At 34.8% G+C, this 20,016-nt stretch overlaps 1 long non-coding RNA gene across 6 annotated transcripts; it reads right to left on the bottom strand.

The window, feature by feature from the left end:
• Positions 1-11,241: 11,241 nt before the first annotated feature.
• Positions 11,242-17,435, bottom strand: LOC110786466 (uncharacterized). Of its 6 annotated transcripts, XR_008923152.1 has the most exons (6): positions 17,137-17,431; positions 14,761-14,841; positions 14,211-14,351; positions 13,114-13,227; positions 12,948-13,010; positions 11,242-12,870 (listed from the first exon to the last, which is right to left on the bottom strand). It is a non-coding gene; the product is annotated as an uncharacterized lncRNA (long non-coding RNA). The 6 variants fall into 6 exon arrangements; XR_008923151.1 differs by having other exon boundaries at positions 13,114-14,351; positions 14,761-14,806; positions 17,137-17,434; XR_008923150.1 differs by having other exon boundaries at positions 13,114-14,351; positions 17,137-17,433.
• Positions 17,436-20,016: the final 2,581 nt, after the last annotated feature.

The following is a 20,016-nucleotide window of genomic DNA, read 5'->3' as shown; positions in this document are numbered from 1 at the left end:
AAGGGAACGCTCAGGTAATCACCTATCAAACGAAGTCTAATCTCAAGATCACAAGATTGGGATTGTCCTCCCATAAATTGGGATGAGATGCTTAAAAGTTGTACAAGGCCACTCGGAGAGCTAGAAACTGTAAAATGCATGGCCGTGCTCGGATGAATCATAGGCTGTGATTATCTGTTTATTTGATCAGTTGAACTCTGAAACCGAGAAACACCTCTGGACATAATAAGGATGACAACTCATACCTTATGTTCAAGAGCAAGCATCGAACAACAAAGGAATTAGGTAATGCACACTTGTCCCTAAGGACAAGTGGGAGACTGAAGGAAATAGTGCCCTTGGTCTAAGTATGCATATAATATTAAGTCTAATAAATGCGGTTCAGTATTAATTAACAAGTTAATAATTCAGTGAGATCAAGTGAGCTGAATGCCTAGCTAGAGGCCGGTTCAGTTCAAGTGGAATTAATTATATTAATCCACAGCTTACTCTTGACTGAACCCGTAGGGTCACACAAATAGTACGTAAACGGATCAAGTATTTAATGGAATTAAATACTCCATCTAGGGATATTCGGAATCGACGGATCTTGGTTTCAGGGAGAGCTGAGATCGTCACAAGCAAGAAATGAATACTCCGGAAACGATGATATTGCCGGAAACGCAAAATATGGATCGTATCGGAAATATAAATATTATCCAAGTCGTAGATGTTGCCGGAAACGGAAACATGGTACGTATCGGAAAATATTATCGGAAATGGAAATATTGCCGGAATCGGAAATATTGCCGGAAACGGAAATATTGTCAGAATCGGAAATATTACCGGAATCGGAAAATAATTCCGGAAACCGAAATATTAAATATTTGTTCGAAACGGAAATTAATTCCGGAATCGGAAATATTAAATATTGTTCGTATCGGAAATGAATTCCGGAATCGGAAAATTTAATCGGAAGCGCATCGTACGAATAAGCATCGGACGAGGCTTGCTAGACGAAGGCCCAGCACGAAGCCAGGCCCACGCCCAGCAAGCCGAGCGCCCAACACGAAGACCACAAGCCTCGCCAGGCCCAGCGCAAGGCCAGGCCCAGCAAGGCTGCTGGCGCGCGCGCTGAGCTTGCTTGTGGGTTGCGAGGCAGCGCTCATGCGTGTGGGCCGCAAGGCCTGCGTGGTGCGTGCTTCCCTCGTGATCGTGCGACACTCGTGTTCGTAACGAATCCTAATCCTATCGGAATTCGTTCATTTATTAAATCCTAATCCTAAAAGATTAAATTTATTATTTAGAGTTCTAATAGGATTCTAATTAATAAATCCATATCCTAGTAGGATTATAATTCCTTTCCATAAACTCTATGAATAGGTGCCTAGGGTCACATATTTACATCGAGATTTGAAGTATTCAAAAGGTAAGATTTTCAAGCAATTATCAGCCAAACACTTGCAACCCAAATAGCCAAAAATCCTAGTAACCTTAAGGGCGATTCTAGTTGGTCAAGCTTAAGGCGGATCCGGACGTGCTGTGGACTATCTACGGAGGGACGACACTTGGAGTCCTAAAGACTTGTTCTTGTTCGGTTCGGGCGCAGCTAGGGAGGGCACGCTACAAAGTGTATGCATCTGAATTATGCTAAATGATTATGTGTAAATAATATGTTTCCTGCCTTTATGGTTTTTCCGCATGATTTATGTTTATTCATATGTATCATAACCTAACAATGGAGCTTAAGTATAAGTGTAGTGATATGCATTTTGAGGATGATAAACCTAATTGGAGGAAGTATGATACTGCAGATGGTAGATGAAGGTATGATACTGAGGTTATGACTACTATCATTGAATTAGCAGAAAGGTGCTATGAAGATGGTATGCTTGCTATGGGATAAGGTGTAGGTGACATAGATGATAATGAGTATGAGATAGTGATGATGATGATGATGAGTATAAAATGGAAGAAAAATGAGAAATTGAATGATGATGGTGAAGTTGTTGAGGTTGAAAATCCGTATCCAGTGGTTCATGAACCTACTATTGAGTTTTCTAGTGGCTTTGAAGTAGAACTGAAAGCTAATAATGAGGTTAATAGAGTGTCACAACAGAATAATAAGGTTATGGATAAATATTCTGATCGGGAAGACAACATGGATGATCCAGAGGATCTAGATTTTACTCCCGAGTATTACAAAGAAAGAGATGATAGGTGTGATGTCGCTAACGTTTGAGTATTGTTTGACTTAGTAAATTCTCCCAGTTAATGTTGAACAATGAATGAGCGAAGCTATTATTTATGGTTTTAGTTGAACAAGTCGTTCATTGAGTAAAGGATGTGGAATTCTCATTGAAGTTATAAGAGTACTTAGTTTTCTTTCAATAATCTTCTCTATGTTTCTAAGCTTGTCTTAATTCAAGTGAGTTCGAGCAATCAACGCAAAGTGATATGTGTTTTATTTGTCGAATTAATTATTAACTCAGTGCATCGTGTTAGTTTCCACTTAGCTATGTGGTTCGAACAAGTCAAGGGGGTGGCTAGTAGGTGGCTCCACTTTTCCCATCATGTTCGAAATTTTATGCATTGTTGCAAATTAATTTGAATGGTTTTTTGGTTTGTAACTTCAAGGTAGAAATAGAATTTTGAATTCATTTCTTTTGTTCCCGTCTCCTATCCTTTCTAGCACCTTTTCTTATAGCCCAAAAGATTTTAGTCTTTTCTTGATCTTCTTAATTTGTTATGTTTACAAAGTCCCTTTCCTTTTATTCATTTTGAATGACCACATTGAAGGAAATAATGCCCTTGTTCCAAGTATGAATTTAATGCTAAGTCTAATAAATGCGGTTCAATATTACTTAACAAGTTAATAATTCAGTGAGATCAAGTGAACTGAATGCCTAGTTAGAGGCCGCTTCAGTTTAAGTGTAATTCATAATATTAATCCACAACTTACTCTTGACTGAACCCGTAGAGTCACACAAATAGTACGTGAACGGATCAAGTATTAAAGTGAATATATTATTCATTAAGTACTCCATTTATGATCATTCGGAAACGACGAATCTCGGTTCCAGTGGGAGCTGAAATCGTCAAAGGGAAAAATAAAGAATACTCCAGAAATGATGATGTTTCCGGAAGCGGAAATATGGTTCATGACGGAAATATAAATATTATCCAAGTCGTAGATGTTGCCGGAAACGGAAACATGGTTCGTATCGGAAAATATTATCGGAAATAGAAATATTGCCGGAATCGGAAATATTGCCGGAAAAGAAAATATTACTGAAATCGGAAATATTGTTGGAAAAGGAAATTATTTCGGGAATCGGTAATATTAACGGAAACGTAAATATTTGATCGAACCGAAAATGGATTCCGAAATCGGAAAACAAATCGAAAGCTCGACGAGCGACAAGACGACATGCGAGCCGGCCCATCGCTCGACAAGCAAATGCCGAGCGCATAGCATTAAGCACGAAGCCCAGCGCCCAGCCAATGGGCTAGCAGCACAGTGGGCCGCGCCAGGTGAGCAAGGCAGCAACAGCACAAGTGGGCCGCGCCAAGCAAGCAAGGCACCAGCAGCACACTGGGTCGCGGCAAGCAAGCAAGGCAGCAACAGCAATGCATCCCGCCAAGCAAGCAGCAAACCCGCCAAGGCAAGGCTGCAGCGCGCTGGGCCTTCGGCCAGCTGCGGCTGCGGTTGGGGCTAGGCAGGCACGCGCGCACCAACGTGGCCCATTGTGGCTGCGTTGGTTGCTTCGTCTTAGGCTCCAACAAAAGTTCGATTACTTAATTCCCAAGTGACTTTGGATTAAGTATTCCTAGTCCTACTGGAATTGATTTAATTAAGAGTTTAATTAATGTTACAATTCTAATTGGATAAGAATTTCAATCCTAGTACGGTTGGTAATTCTTTTTCTAGTAAGACTCAAATTCCTTATTTCCTACCCTATAAATATGAGGCTATGCCCTCGTAATTTTATACATTGAAAATCATATTCTTTACTTACATTGTGGAGGTTGTCTACATCGCTGGTAACCAGCGAAATAAGGACCCCATACCCACTTTAAAAAATAACAAAATTTGGAAACATGGCCCACCTTTAAATAAATGTGTAAAAGTGTTGTTAACTTGTTATATACTGTCATTTCTAATATAAGTATTGTCATTGTTGTATATATACAGTCATTGTTGTATTAAAATACTGTCACAATCACCCAGAAAAGGAAATTATGTATACAACTCTAATGAAATATAAAAAGTAAAGAGACCACTTAAATGAATGGATAAAAGTGTTGCATATTAAATGAATGGGTAAAAGTATGTATACAAGTGTTATATAAGTATTGTCATCGTATGCATAAATACTGTCATTGTTGCCCATATGTAGTACTTTGTTTGACTTTTCAACTCATGAGATGAAATTACCATTTTACCCCGGGTATGGGGTAATTGTGCCGTTGGTTACCAGCGATGTAGCCTCCCTCTACATTGTGTTCAAGGGAGAACATAATATAAGCTAACTCGAATATTGGATTCTGGCTTTATGATTTTTCCGTATGAATTATTATTATTGTATTATTCATAACCTAACAATGGTATCACGAGCCTCTAATTAATTCCATAATAAATTATAGTTAACATGGATTACATTTTAAAATTTTGCAATGAATTAAAGGGGTGAGTAATTTCGTGGATGTAATTGATTGCGAATTCGTTCGATTATTTGATTTTATGTTCGCTGGATTTTTCGGCAGTTTTGTCAATAATGGTCGAAATCTTATGTTTTTATAATGAATTTCGCATGTAAGCGACGTTTTAAAATTTTGAAAAAAATCATAGATTTGATGCCGAAACCAGAATTACCAAATTCAAAGCCTAACTATGACTTTTTGGTGGTTTTAGTTTTTCGAATGCAAAATTTGTAATTTTTATGATGTTAAATTCAATAAATGCGAATCTTGTATGTAAATCTTAAAGCTATGATTGACCTACTGTAGATGTTTAACTATTTTAAGGTCTAATTTTGTTAATTATACAACCTAATTTGTAATTATAAATAATTTGTTGAATTTCAATTAATTTAGAACTTGTTTTGATTTTCATAATTAATTGATGATTTAATTAGGATCCTATGATTAAAAAACACCATAAAGTTTGTTAAAATTGAAATATTCTAAAATTTTATGACCTAGATTTTAATCCCTTAAAAAATATGTAATCCGAAATTAAATTGAATATTAAATTTTTGATTTTTCGCCTATATTTAGTGAAATTAATATGAATTACTAATTTGTCGTTAAATTTAAATATAAAAGTTTTGATTTTATAAATCGTTCACAAACTTGCACGCACGAAGCAATGGAAGCTAAGTGTTACCCTTAAGGGATGTTACATAGTGCGGGCATGCGACGACGAGCAAGGGAGCTCGTCGCCCATGCGGTACGAGGCAACGAGCAATGCACAAGGCAACGAGCAATGCACGAGCCACGCGCGCGGGGACAACCCCTGTGCACTGTGTGCTGTGCGGGTGATCGAGCAAGGCGAGTGGGCAACGCTGCCAGCCCGCGTTGTGCCCAGCAGCGATGGCGACGAGGCATCGATGGATGCCCTCGTGCCATGCGCGTAAAGGAAGCAAGCATGTAGCAGCAGCCAGCGATGGCATCGAGCCAATGGTGCTAGCGTGGGCTTGGATGTGCGATGGCCTAGGCCATGCGTGCGGCCAGCTCATGCGGCACTGCAAGCCTTGGAGAGGCATGAGCCTTGCGCCCCTGTGCCTTTCCTTGACCGATTAACTTTCTTCGTTTTGTTTTTTAATTTTCCGTTGCAAACGATTTTGATTAAATTTAATTTCGTATTATAATTTTCCTCGGAATTTAATTTTGATTAATTTAATTATTATAATTTTTTTTATGTTAATTATTTTTAAAAAATTAAACCTTGGTAAAATTATGATTAATTAATTTTAATCAACTTAAAATAATATTAAGGGATTTAAAATTAATTTTATGTGAGCTTTAAATTTTAATTAAATTTGTAAGTTTCCGGTTGGACTAGGAAATACAATTTTATGTTTAAAATTTGTAAAGCATGTAAATTATTGATTTTAGTCGGAGCCTTTAGTCATTAAACTACTCTTGATTAGGTCTGTATTCCTTTTACGTTAAAACAACTAAATTAGAACTAATAAGGTTGAATAATTTGTAGATTGTTGGAACCTTTGATTAGTTGTTGCAAATGTTTATGTCATGCATGATTTTTCTACTAACTTGCGATGTGGGTCATTCATTGATAAATGAATGGATGAATGATATATTGTAAATGTACTGTTTTGCAGGTTATGGAGAGTAACTAGTATGGCCCAAATAGGATAGTAAATATGGTATGCTTACCATTAATTTGAATGTAAATTTGGTCTTATGCACCAAAGTTTTCATTTAAATATGGTATGCGTACCATCAAATAGTTGTAATTAGTTTTAGTAAGCATATCCTATTTGAAGAAAATGGCGCCTCCCATGATGAAATTTAAGACGGAGTTTAAGGTTGAAGCTTCAAGATGAAGTTGGGTCATACTAGATCACATTTAAATCTTATGCATGTTTTAAGTTATTTATTGCTTTAAATATGTCTTAATAATGCATGAGATTGTGGCTTGATTATGTTGCATGATTAAGGATTTTAGTTCACTTAAAATCTAACCAACATAGTAAGAGCCCTAAGTTCCAAACATTAAAATTTAAGTTAAAAGGTTCCATTCCAAAGTAACACTTACTTGGATAACCTTTACCATGACATTCAGGATGAAACTCAGAGATCTTTAGAAGAATCTGGTGAGAATCATGGTCAATCTAGAAATGTTAGTTTTCCGCCATAGCGAGGTGTTACTTATTGATTCTAAAGGGGTAAGGTACACAAATAATTGTGAGTACATGTTAGTTTTGGTAAAACTCAACGATATAAGTAAGGAGTCTTTTATGTCGTGGCAAATGGGATAGGTTTACTTAATAAGTTCTTAGACGTACCTATTAACCAAGAGTAGATTCTAGACTATTTGCAAAGGATTTTCTTAGCTAAAATATTTTAGAATTGAGTCAGAATACATAATGTGCTTAATTCTTCAATGATTTAAAGATGTTGGATTCCTTTTATTCACACCTGACGGAACACAAAAACTCGAATAAAATGCTTAATAAATTTTGAATTATGCATGTATGCTAGAATTTAAGTTTATTAAGAGAAATTATGAATGGTTATTTATTTGTTTATTATTTTCAATTGTAGTTTTAATTATGGCAAACAACAATTCATTCAACATCCGATCATTTCTCGAAAAGGAGAAGTTGAGCGGGAAAAACTTCCTTGACTGGCAAAGGAACTTGCAAATAGTTCTTATGCAGGAAGAAAAAGGAGTATGTCCTGGAAGAGGCGATGCCCAAAGCCGCGGGCGAAGGGGTCACTCAAGCAACCCTTAATCGTTGGATTGATGCCAACAAGGATGTAACATGTCTAATGCTTGCAACCATGAGTGCAGAATTACAGAAAACGTTCATCAACTCAGATGCTTTTACAATCATCAGTGAGTTAAAGAACATGTTCCAAGATCTAGCTCGAGTCGAAAGATTCCAGACTCATAGGAAAATTCATGACACCAAGCTCAAGAAGGGTGAGCTTGTAAGTCCACATGTTCTCAAGATGATTGGATTAATTGAGAATATGAGTCGGCTGGATCAGCAGTTCTCACAAGAAATGGTTGTAGACACTATCCTCCACTCTCTTCATAGAGGGTATGATCAGTTCAAGCTGAACTACAACATGAATAGTCTGTACAAAACGCTCACCGAGCTACACGGTATGCTTAAGACCGCTGAAAAGACGCTCAAAAGTGATAAGAAAGATGTGCTTATGGTGCGTGGGGGCAAGTTCAAGAAATATGGCAAGAAGAGGAATTCTAAGAAAGGTGGCAAGAAAGCCAGCCCAACTAAGCAAGATGGCGACACCAAGTCTATAAAGAAGAAGGTGAGGCAACCCACTTCTGAGTGTGAATGCTTCTACTGTAAGAAGAAGGGGCATTGGAAGAGAGATTGCCTGAAGCTAAAGGAAGATCAGAAGAACGGAACTGTCGTTCCATCTTCATGTATTTTCGTTATAGATTGTATACTTGCAAATTCAATTTCTTGGGTATTAGATACAGGTTGTGCCTCACACTTATGTTCCAATTCACAGGGAATAAGAATAAGTAGAAGGTTAAGCAACGGTGAAGTCAACCTACGAGTGGGAAATGGACCAAGGATTGTTGCATTAGCTGTAAGAACTTATTATTTGTCGTTGCCCTCTAGGCTAGTTTTGGAACTGGAAGAGTGTTTCCATGTTCCAAGTCTTACATAAAATATCATATCTGCTTCTTGATTAGATGCTAAGGGATTTAGCTTTTTAATAAAAGACAATAGTTGCTCGTTTTATTTTAAAGAGATGTTTTATGGATCTGCTAAATTAGTCAATGGGCCTTATATATTAGATCACGACAAACAAGTTTATAACATAAATACCAACACTACTACAAAAACCGTGGTTTACAGACGCTTTTTATCCTTTTTCGACGCTAAAAGGCGTCGAGAAAATTGTTGGTCGAGATTTTCTCGGCGCCTTTAGGCGTCATCTTCCACGTCACTTCTATGCATCAAGGTATTAGGCATCGAGACTCTAGACGATTTTATGCGTCCCTAATATTTGTACGGCGTCGATAATCATCCAACTAACCCGCCATTGCCAACATTATTGACGCCCGGTTTTGAAACTTTCGACAGCTTTAGGCGTCGACATTTTCGACGGTTTTCTGCATCGATGAGAAATTACGACGCTTTTTTGCGTCGACTTCTTTATAGTATTTTGACTGGCTTCGAGACTTTTTACCTTGCTATTTTTTCTCCTAGGTGTCATACTAGACAAACAAGATAAATAGTATATACTAAATTAAACAAAAGAGGCTTTATGAAATTACAAAACATAAATATGAATATATATATATATACATATACGGTGTAAATTACAATGTACGAGAACATGCTAACATAACTTGCAACGTTGGGATCAATATTGACATATTGACCATTATTGTCTTACTAAAATTAATAGTACAATTATTTTGCATATTCGCTACATAATTTATATCAAAACATCTAAATTCGCAAAATCTAGCATTCTCTATTTGTAAACCTGGAGCTGCCAAATATCCTCCACGTGACATGCTAAACAACCTTGGAAAGGAAAGATAAGTTAAATCAGTGAGAAAATAGTTTGCAATCAAATCTTACCTATATAAAAAAGCCGATCAAGGCCATAAGTTTTGTCGTAATTTTACCTTTCAATCATGCCCTTACTCTTTATTGTTAACATGCTTATTTTTAAGAATTTTGAATGACATGTGTATTAGACATCATCAACAAGTGTCTTTAAAACTTTAAGATTCTTGTAGAAAGGAAGCCAAATATGAAATACCTCTGTAAAATAATGTCCCTCCTCGCTCTTTCCTCCCCCATCTCTCACATAATCACATCTTCTCTTCAATATCTGGTATGAATTTATAGGATAGAGTTGCTAGCTCACAGCAGTTCATTATCCTTTTTCCTTGTGGTTGAAACTTCAATTATAATTTAAGTTTAGGATTTTAGGTGTTTTCTTTAATATATCGTGTTAAGCTTTTGTTGATTCTTTGAAAATCTTTGCATGTACTGGTTCGATACTTTAGTAAATTTATATTTTTGTTTGGTATGTTTACCATATGAATGATTTATTTTTATTTTTATGCAGTACCGAGTATGTGTCATATCCAATCTATTCGCCGTAACAGTAATAATATGTGATTAATGAGGAGAATGGAAAAATGGGTATGATGAATTTGCTACTCTATCTTATAATTTGATCTTTCTTTCCCTACCTAAATTTCGTGCTCTATCATTGATAATTTTTAGTTAATTTTTAAGGAACCGTTTGACTTTCACATATTCTTAGTTACTCAATATTTAACTCATTTGGACTTTGAGATTTAGTCGAGTTCAATGACTTGAGCAAGTTAGTAAAGTACTCCGTGCAAAATATAAAATTACAAAGTAATGTATTGCGGTTGCCATTAGAAATATGTATATCATTATAATTTTAATAAAATATACATGTTATCTTTTATTTCTTAGATGCATAAAAGAGATTTAACAATATTTTCTTGTAATTGGTACAGAGAAATTTTCAATTTTGTGGGAGAGGAGAGGAAGTGATCATATAATGATTTTCTTTAGTTCCAATTTGTACGGAGTATATGACTTCAGAAAAATGATGAATTTAATAGGAGAGATCTATCTTCTTTGATAAATTCAATATTTTCCATGTTAAAATTAATATAATATATGTTTTGATCTGACCTTAGTCAAAATTGATAAATGGTTATATTTTCTGGAATTTGCAATTGATGACCATTTGTTTGTGCCAAGCTGAGATATTGATTTTTAATTATTTAATATTTTTTCACATGATTGGAACGAAGCATCATAAAGAAAGAAGTAAATTCGTGTCACGAACCCATTCAAGTACATTTGCATCCTAAATAGCTCATGACATTTTGCGAGTCAATCTTGTTTGATCATAAATCTATAGTTGTAGCAGAATTACTTCATAAGAAATAAAAGAAGATTTTTTTTCTTGATGGATTTAGAAATGTATTAGGCAATGGAATAGATATGTAAACATGCAATCCTTAAGATTGCAAATAATAATGATACACTTTAGACAATGTACTTAAATGCTTATTAGCATTTTTGCAATATAATACAAGTATAACACATTACCGTAATTCGGATGTGGCCTTTCACGCCTCATTCCTCCTTAATTTATTTTCTGTTTGTTTGTAGCTTACTTTCAGTTTCTTTTCTTTCTTTGGAATTTTCATTCCCCTTGTGCATATAAAAAAATAACACGTGCAACGCACGTACCTGTTGCTAGTATATATATAACATGGAACTATTCTGGAAAAAATAGATCCATCCATTCCATATGAACTGAGACAAAAAAAAAAATCAATCCCAAGCTGAAACCTATTCATTATTGATTTTCTATATATATTTCAATGTCTTTTATAAGATTTGTGTAGGAATAGCCTCACCCCTAACAAGTTGAACATTAAGAGGTTTTCTGCAAGTTAACTAGTGAAATCTAGTGGCTAGGTATTTCAAAATATTGTACACAGAAAATGTAGCAGGAACATAAACAACTAAGAACACAGTGCTATAGAAACTTGTTTTCTGACCTTACAGGTTAAAGTAGTTTTCTGACCTGAGTAACAATTATATGATGCAGATAGAGCTAATAAATTAATAAAAGGTCCATGAATGAGCACATACAACCTTGGCCTACTTGTACCATTCACAACCTTGTATTGGGTCCAACTTAGCAACAATGTAATGGTTGCAGCAAGCAAAATGTTACATTAGCACAAAGAAAAACTTCAGAACAGAAGGCATCGTTTATCACTTACTATTTGATGTTGAACCGCTTGGTCATCTTCATAGCTGGGAGACCTGCACTAGGAATTTCTTCTGGCCAAGGAGAACTGAATGAATAATAGAGGCTTATTAATTTACCTTTAATGCTTATAGAATTACTAAAAACTCCTTTTCTTTAAGCTACAAAGCAATAAACATTAACAAAAAGATAGGCTATCTAGTCCAAAAAGACATATATATTTCTTCTACTCTGACTGTTAAGTGTTAACACATAGCAACTTCTGAACAACTTGGCAGTCACATTGATGTACCAAATAAGGAGATAAAGTAAGCCGGACAGAAGCTGGTGCCAAAATAAATAAGAGAAACAAGTAACAAATACACAAGGGGAATAAAGTTCAACGTACCATACCTAGGTGCTAAAACTCAGTAGCCAAAGAATGAGAACGGTCCTAATTTAAATAGAGGGCTTTGATGCAAACACAAGGATATCGAATGGCCAGAGACCCTGGAGAATATAGATAAAATAAAGACATAAAAAAGAAGTATGGCATGGAAAACGAAAAGTCGTACCATTAGGGAATTGAGATGGACCAAAGTTTATCATCGAATTGTGTGCATTATATTAGTAGTGTTATACTTGCAGCCTCTGTTCTTTTTCTAATAAAACAAATATATTAGAGCACACGGAGAAGAAAATTAGTCTTGTGATTTGAGAAAGAAATTTCAAACAGAGTCACATAAACAACACATAAAGAAGGACACTCAACTTTAGTCACCATCTTTTGAAATATGCACTACATATTACTCTAAATCTTTTTTGGTCGACATCTTAAGCGTAATTATTAGTTCTCTTGTTATTGTAGCAATACACCTATTAATCAGGCTGGTGGCAGATTATGACCAAGCTTAACATAAAATAGAAATTACAAAGGAATAAGTGAGAAGAGAGGAAACCAACTGCTCACATAATTTTTTCGTTCCTTATTATTCCTTCCCTTCCTTATTCCTCCTCTACTTTTCTGCATTCTCCTTCCTTCTCCTTCCTTACTAACACCACAAATATACTTATCCCAGTTAGCCTCAGTGGATTTAAGCTAAACACTAATTTGCTGCCTAATCTTATGGGATACTCTGTCTTCACAAAAAATGAGTAGCTTCCTTTTAAAATGTGATCCAGATAGTAGTTTCCATTTGAAATGTAATCTCGAAACACAATTGAAGTTCATCAAGGAAATATAATTGCCTGTATGTCAACAAGGATCGATTTGAGAAAACCCGTAAGCAAATGCAATGTGTCAAATCGCTCTTAACATCCTCCGTGTTTTCTCAGCAGCTGATGTACCCAAACTTATCTTTATTCCTGTTAAGGTTGTCCTCCCTCCATTCCCTACACAATTGAGTCAATTTTCTCTTAAATACATAAATAATGCTAACAAAACAGCAGGGTAGGGGCAGAGAAATTACCAGAGATAATACTATAGAGTGCTAGTCCTATACCGATTGTAGAATACGCGAAAGACATGATTGCTGCAATAGTTGACAACCATGTTAGCTCATGGAAGTTTGGTATTTGAGACAAATTTTTTGAGTCATAAACTTTACTCTGTTTCACTTAATTTCATTAACCTACTATTAATGTAGAAGGTTGAGCTCATTATACAGAAGGTCTTACACCATACTCGTTGGTGCAGTAATTGTGCAACGCGCGGATGGTGCAGGTGTCTGCACGTAGATCTACGTGCACCTGCACCAAAACGCCAAAAAAAATTACCAAAAGAACATAAGAAACTAAACAGAAAGAACATAATAGAGTAAACGAAAAGAACATTATTAACCAAAAGCTGAAAAGAACACTAATGTTAAAAACTAAAGAAAATGTACAAAATTGAAAATAACATATTCTCTCTCCTGATACACTATAAAAAGAACAACTATTTTACAAAAAGAACATCATGTGAAAAATGCAACAGAAAAACAAAAAAAAAACATATTATCGATAATATTATAAAAAATTAAAAAACATTAAAAAGGTTAAAAAGAACACAAAATAATTAAAAAAAGAACAACAACTTTTTTAGAAAACACAAAGAACAAAATCAAAAGAAAAATAAAATAACACAAATTCAATTTTTTTTTTTAAAAAGAACAAGCTAAAGAACAAAACACATGAACACATTTTCTTTTTCCTTATCAAACAAAAGAACAGAATGAAAGGGACGAAAAGAACAACAAATCTATGTTTTTTTATTAGTTGTATTTGTTCTTTTCAAACCACTTAGTGTTCTAATTAAAAAGACAAAAACGACGATATTTTGATGCACTTAAAACTAGATCTTTATTTTTATTTAAATGTATTTTTGTTCTTATCTAACGCATCAGATCTATGTTCTTTTATTAAGTGTTATTTGTTCTATTCAAACGATTTTATGTTCTAATTAAAAAAAGACGAAACGACGATTTTTTGATGCACTTTAAACTAAATCTATATTTTTTAAAAAAGTATTTTTGTTCTTTTACCACGAATCAGACTATGTTCTTTTTTAAGTGTTATGTGTTCTTTTCAAACCATTATATGTAATTTTTTTAACAATCTATGTACGTTGATATAAAAGAACAAACTATGTTGATTTAAAAGAACAAACTATGTTAATGCCACAATAAAAGTAAAGTTGTGAAAAAATATTACAATTTGAAAAGAACATTAGAGTAAAGAACAAGGAAATGTACCTTAAAAACTTGATCAACATTTATCAGGAGCATCAATATCTTTTATTTTAATAAATTAAACTGATCTCAATCCTCGGAAAATATCACGCTCTCCAGATATTCTCTTGCTTCGAAAACTAGCCAAATCGAACTAGTATTTTTCTTAATTCACTCATTTTTCAACAAAGGAGAAACATTCAGAAGGAGCTTTAGATAGAGAATAAGGAGAAAATATATTTTTTACTCTTTCACTCACCATCTCACTCTTTCTTTCTCAAAAAATATCTCTTATGTTGAGAGAATATAAATCCTCTCCTCTTTCTTTCTATAAAATGTATTTATAAAATGACTAATGGTTATGATTCTTAAGTACAATTATTATATATATATATAGTTGCGGAAAAATAGAAAATGAAAAAATAGGAAGTAGAATTAAAAAATAACAGAGAATGAGAAAGGAAAAATTCTTAAAGAGTGCATAATGAGAACTATGCACGTGTTTTTTTTTTGTTCTTTTAACGGAACATTATAAAAACAACAAATGAAAAGACTAAAAGAACAAGTTAAGTACCTTGTCCAACAATAATATATGATTCAGTATCATCATTTTCATCATTCTGTTATGAATTATCAAGCACATTATTCATAATATCTGAAAAAAATAATAGGTTAACATGTATAAAACCAAGAAAAATAACGCAATCAAAAGAACAAAGGATAAATAAAAAGTAAGAAGAAAAATAACACAATAAAATAAATAGAACAAGTTATGAAACGCAAACAAAATTGAAAATAATAAAAAAGAAGAACACAATAGAATGAAAGAACAAATTATGAAACGCAAATGGTATAATTTTCTACTATAATGAAACTGTTCTTTTAATATGAGCATAAAGAAACTGTTCTTTTAATACGAGCATATGTTCTTTTAAAACGTAAAACTGTTCTTTTTCTGGAAAAAAAGTCGTAATTACATAATCAAAATCTTCAACATCAGCGATTTCAACGAAATCAGCGTGTTGTTACATAATTTGATTCATTAAAATTATCAAAATCATCAAAATCATCAAACACACGATTATTACAAAATTAAAATCATCAAAACATAGAATTTATTATTTCAAAATTGAAAATTACCTCCCAAAATCTGATTATCAGCTGCAGAATTCAGATTTGAAGAAGAAGAATCGATTTAATTTGATGTTGAAGCAGAAAAATCAACGAATTTTTGGGAATTTTTACTACTTTCTCTCTCTAAGAACCATTTTAGAAAACCTAGTTCATACTTTCTCTCTCCTCTTCACAATTTGAGTTCAAAACATAAAATCTATAAGAATATATACCGCAAGAATAAAATCGAATAAAAAACGCGAAAAACAGAGCTGAAAAGAACAGAGCCTTTAATGTTCTTTTGTTCAAGGGTATTGTTCTTTTGTTCCAGGAAAATGTTATTTTATTCCCGGGATTTAATGAAACACGCGCGTTTTATGTGTTTTTTATGTCATTTTGTTTCTGGTGCACCTAGAGCACGGTGCACACGCCTGCACCATCAAATTTGTGGTAATTGTGTAGCCAACTACAAAACTAGTTAGATTGACGTACTGTAGTGTCTCACAAGCAACGCAACTGAACCTACCTATATAATCAATCAAAATATCCCGTGTCAGTCAAATAGATAGTTCAAGAAAATGCCTGGTGAAGACATACTAATGTGGAATTGGTGTATTGCAGCAAAGAAGACCTGGCCAGTATGAAAGTCATGTTGTATACACACTCCCAAGACTATATAGGCTGGCTTCAGGCATCAATGTTTTTTAATCCCAAATTCAATATTACTGCACCTAGAGCAGAGCAAACTGTCTACATATGGTTACCACAGCAGCACACAGCGGGGTAAATTAAAAGAACAACACATATTTAGCTCATGGGAGGACCATGGAATTATTACAGAAAAACAAGAAATGAAAATGACAGACGAGAGAGGAGAGAGGAGAGAGAGGTACTCATTTACTGAAGGAAGAAGGGTGGAAAAGTCTAGGCGATCGGTTTTAGAGGTAACCTGTTAGCCTAGACTATTTAAAGAAGGGGAAACACATAGTTAGGGTTAATCTGGAATAATCGTTAATTGGGGTTAATATTGGAACACCATCTATAGTTGGGAATATCAATTTTAATTGTATCTATTATCTATGACGTTCCTTATGCTTTAATTGCTTCTATCCTTTTGGAGGCTAAAGGAAGACTAAGAAAGCGGCTAATGAATGTTATACAACTAAATCATTGTAATTAGCAACAATTTCAGCACATAACCGAATTGGATAAATTCAACTTCATAAATTAAAACTGCATTTTTTTTCTAAACACAAATCAAAAGAAACATTATTCATCTACAAGTCTTCAACCAAAGAGCAAATGAAAATAAAAAATATCAAATAAGTCAGATTAAATCAATCTCAAGCACATAAAAAGTATAAATCTTCTGGACAGCAGGAGCAGTAGGATTTCAATAATACAATTCACAAATACGAGACAAATCAACACAATAACATCATCATCAATTAAATCAAACACATACCGTTTATTTAACTAAGAAAACAACATAAAATTCGCATTTATGGAATAATTATTCTTTCCCAAATTTCCTATGCTTAAATTGAAATGAAAAAATGTTAAAAATCCTAATTGTACAAATTGGAGTCAGATGAACATACATGAGAGAAATTAAAATCGATAAATGCTAATAATAAAAATATATGAATATTGTAGAAAACCTCAAATGTATCCGAATCAAAACACATTTAATCGAATATGAAGTCAGTAGAACCAAAAATGCATTGCCGATGAACTTCAATTCATAAACTAGAACAACATATGGAACAAAAATTTGAACTTGAGGCAAAAACCTAACATATTCAACAAATTCAGAACATAGGAGACAAATTAATACCTCAAAGTGTTTGAATTTTGTTTACAGCTTGTTGTATTTCTTCTAATTGCGGAAAATTCTTCGAACTTGAAGTAGATCTAGAACTTTTGAGGCTGAGAAAGGCGGGAATTATTGGGGGTTAGGGTTGAGAGAAGAGCAGAAGATTTTTAAGAGAGAGAAAGAGAAAGGGGAGTTTGGGTGGGGTGAGTTTCTTTTCCAAATATGAACACGCATCCTTGGCCACGTGCAAGGAGGGTGGTATTTCACTGAATTTCGATGCTGAAAGTGAACGACAATTAGATAGACATCAAACAATGTCGACAAAACACGGAAACTACCATCCTTGCCTAACGCTTTATGGCAGGTATCGAGTTCTAGGTGTCGAGATAACACCCATTTTGTAGTAGGGCAAAAAGGTCAAAAAGAATGATTCAAATCTCACATATATGTGTCATTGTCGATTAGGCCATATTAACATGAAACACATAGAAAAACTTCAAAAGGAAGGAATTCTAGAACCACTTGACTTAGAGGATTATGGTAAATGAGAACGATGATTACTTGGAAAAATGATAAAGCAACCTTTCTTTAAAGTTGGAGAAAGAGCAACTGATTTATTTGGTTTAATCCATAAAGATGTATGTGGACCAATGAGTTCAAATACTAGAGGTGGTTTCAGCTACTTTATCACTTTCACTGATGACTTTAGTAGATATGGTTATGTCTACCTAATGAAGCATAAGTCTGAATCCTTTGACAAATTCAAGGAATTTCATAGTGAAGTAGAGAATCAACTAGGAAAAAAGATTAAGGCAATGCGGTCTGATAGAGGCGGTGAATATCTGAGCTATGAATTTGATGACCATCTAAAAGATTGTGGAATCTTGTCAATATTGACTCCTTCCGGAACACCTCAATGGAACGGTGTGTCAAAACGGAGGAACAAGACCTTGATAGACATGGTTCGATCAATGATGGGTCATGCCGAACTTCCAATAGAATTTTGGGGACATGCACTAAACACAGCTGCACTCACACTAAAAGACTCCATATCAGTTATGGTTTGGAAAGCTTCCAAATGTGTATTTTCTTAAGATTTGGGGTTGTGAAGTATACGCCAAAAGATTAATTTCAGACAAACTTCAACCAAAATCTGACAAATGTATCCTTGTGAGCTACCCAAAGGAAACAAAGGGGTATGACTTCTACAATACATCTGAGAACAAGGTGTTTGTTGCTCGATATGGTATCTTTTTTGAAAGAGATCACATTTCCAAAATGACAAGTGAGAGAAAAGTAGACCTCGAAGAAATTCCAGTCGAACAACAAACTCTGGAGAATGCTTGAGATGACATTCAGGTTGAAACTCAGAGATCTTTAGAAGTATCTGGTGAGAATCAAGAACCAACTAGAAATTTAACCCACCGTAGATCGCATAGATGTAGGTTTCAACCAGAAAGATACATAGGTATTTTGACGAATCAGAGCCTAGAAATTCTATTGCTGGAAAGTGATGAACCTGCGACTTACAAACAAGCTAGCTATGACGAGCCCTAGCTCCAAGCAGTGGCAAGAAGCCATGCACTCTGAATTAAACTCCATGTCTGAAAACAAAGTTTGGGATTTGGTCAATTTGCCAGATGGCTACCAAGCCATAGGAAGCAAATGGGTTCTCAAACTGAAAAGGGACAAGCATGGGAAACTAGAAGTTTTCAAAGCTAGATTGGATGGAAAAGGATACAGGCAAGTCCACAGTGTGGATTATGATGAAACCTTTTCACCAGTTGCAATGCTAAAGTCTATTCGGACAATGTTAGCAATAGTTGCATATTACGATTACGAAATATGGCAGATGGATGTCAAAACCGCTTTCTTAAACGACGTTTTAACAGAAATTGTGTTCATGACACAACCTGAGGGTTTTGAGGATCCAAATAATGCTAAAAAGGTATGTAAGCTTAAGAAATCCATCTATGGATTAAAGCAAGCATCAAGGAGCTGGAATATAAGTTTTGATGAAACAGTCAGTGACTTTGGCTTCGTCAAGAACGCGTCTAATCTTGTGTATACAAGAAAGCCGGTGGGAGAAAAACATCTTTTCTAGTATTATATATCGACGATATATTACTTATCAGAAATGACATTCCTATGTTGAACTCTGTCAAGATTTGGCTGGGGAAATATTTTTCGATGAAGGATCTAGAAGAAGTACAGTACATACTGGGAATCAAGATCTTCAAAGATAGATCTAAAAGGACGATTGGACTTAGTCAAAGCACGTATATCAATAAGGTGCTTGAAAGGTTCAATATGGCTGACTCCAAGTGAGGCTACCTACCCATGTCTCATGGAATGGCTCTAAGAAAGACTCACTGTCCAAAAACACTACATGAGAGACGAATGAGTGAGATTCCATATGCATCATTGATTGGTTCAATAATGTATGCTATGATATTACCCGCCCGGATGTTGCGTACACACTCAGTGCTACGAGCAGATACCGGTTAGACCCGGGAGAGGCGCATTGGACTGCTGCCAAGAATATTCCGAAGTACCTGAAAAGGCACAACTATGATTTCCTGGTCTATGGTGGAGATGATGAATTAATTGTTAAAGGCTATATGGACGCAAGTTTCCAAACCGACAAATATGATTTCTGATCACAATCTGGGTTTGTCTTCTGCCTCAACGGAGGTGCAGTAAGCTGGAAAAGTGCTAAACAGAGCACCATTGCGGATTCTACAACTGAAGCGGAGTACATTGTGTTGCACATGAAAAAGAAAAGGAAGCTATTTGGCTAAGGAAGTTCATAGGTGAATTTGGTGTAGTCCCCTCCATTAAAGGACCAATAGCTCTATATTGTGACAATAACGGAGCTATTTCACACGCAAAGGAGCCTAG

The sequence above is a fragment of the Spinacia oleracea genome, chromosome 6 (genome assembly GCF_020520425.1).
Source record: "Spinacia oleracea cultivar Varoflay chromosome 6, BTI_SOV_V1, whole genome shotgun sequence".
NCBI lineage: Eukaryota > Viridiplantae > Streptophyta > Magnoliopsida > Caryophyllales > Amaranthaceae > Spinacia > Spinacia oleracea.
This window is presented reverse-complemented; position numbering and strand designations above follow the sequence as displayed.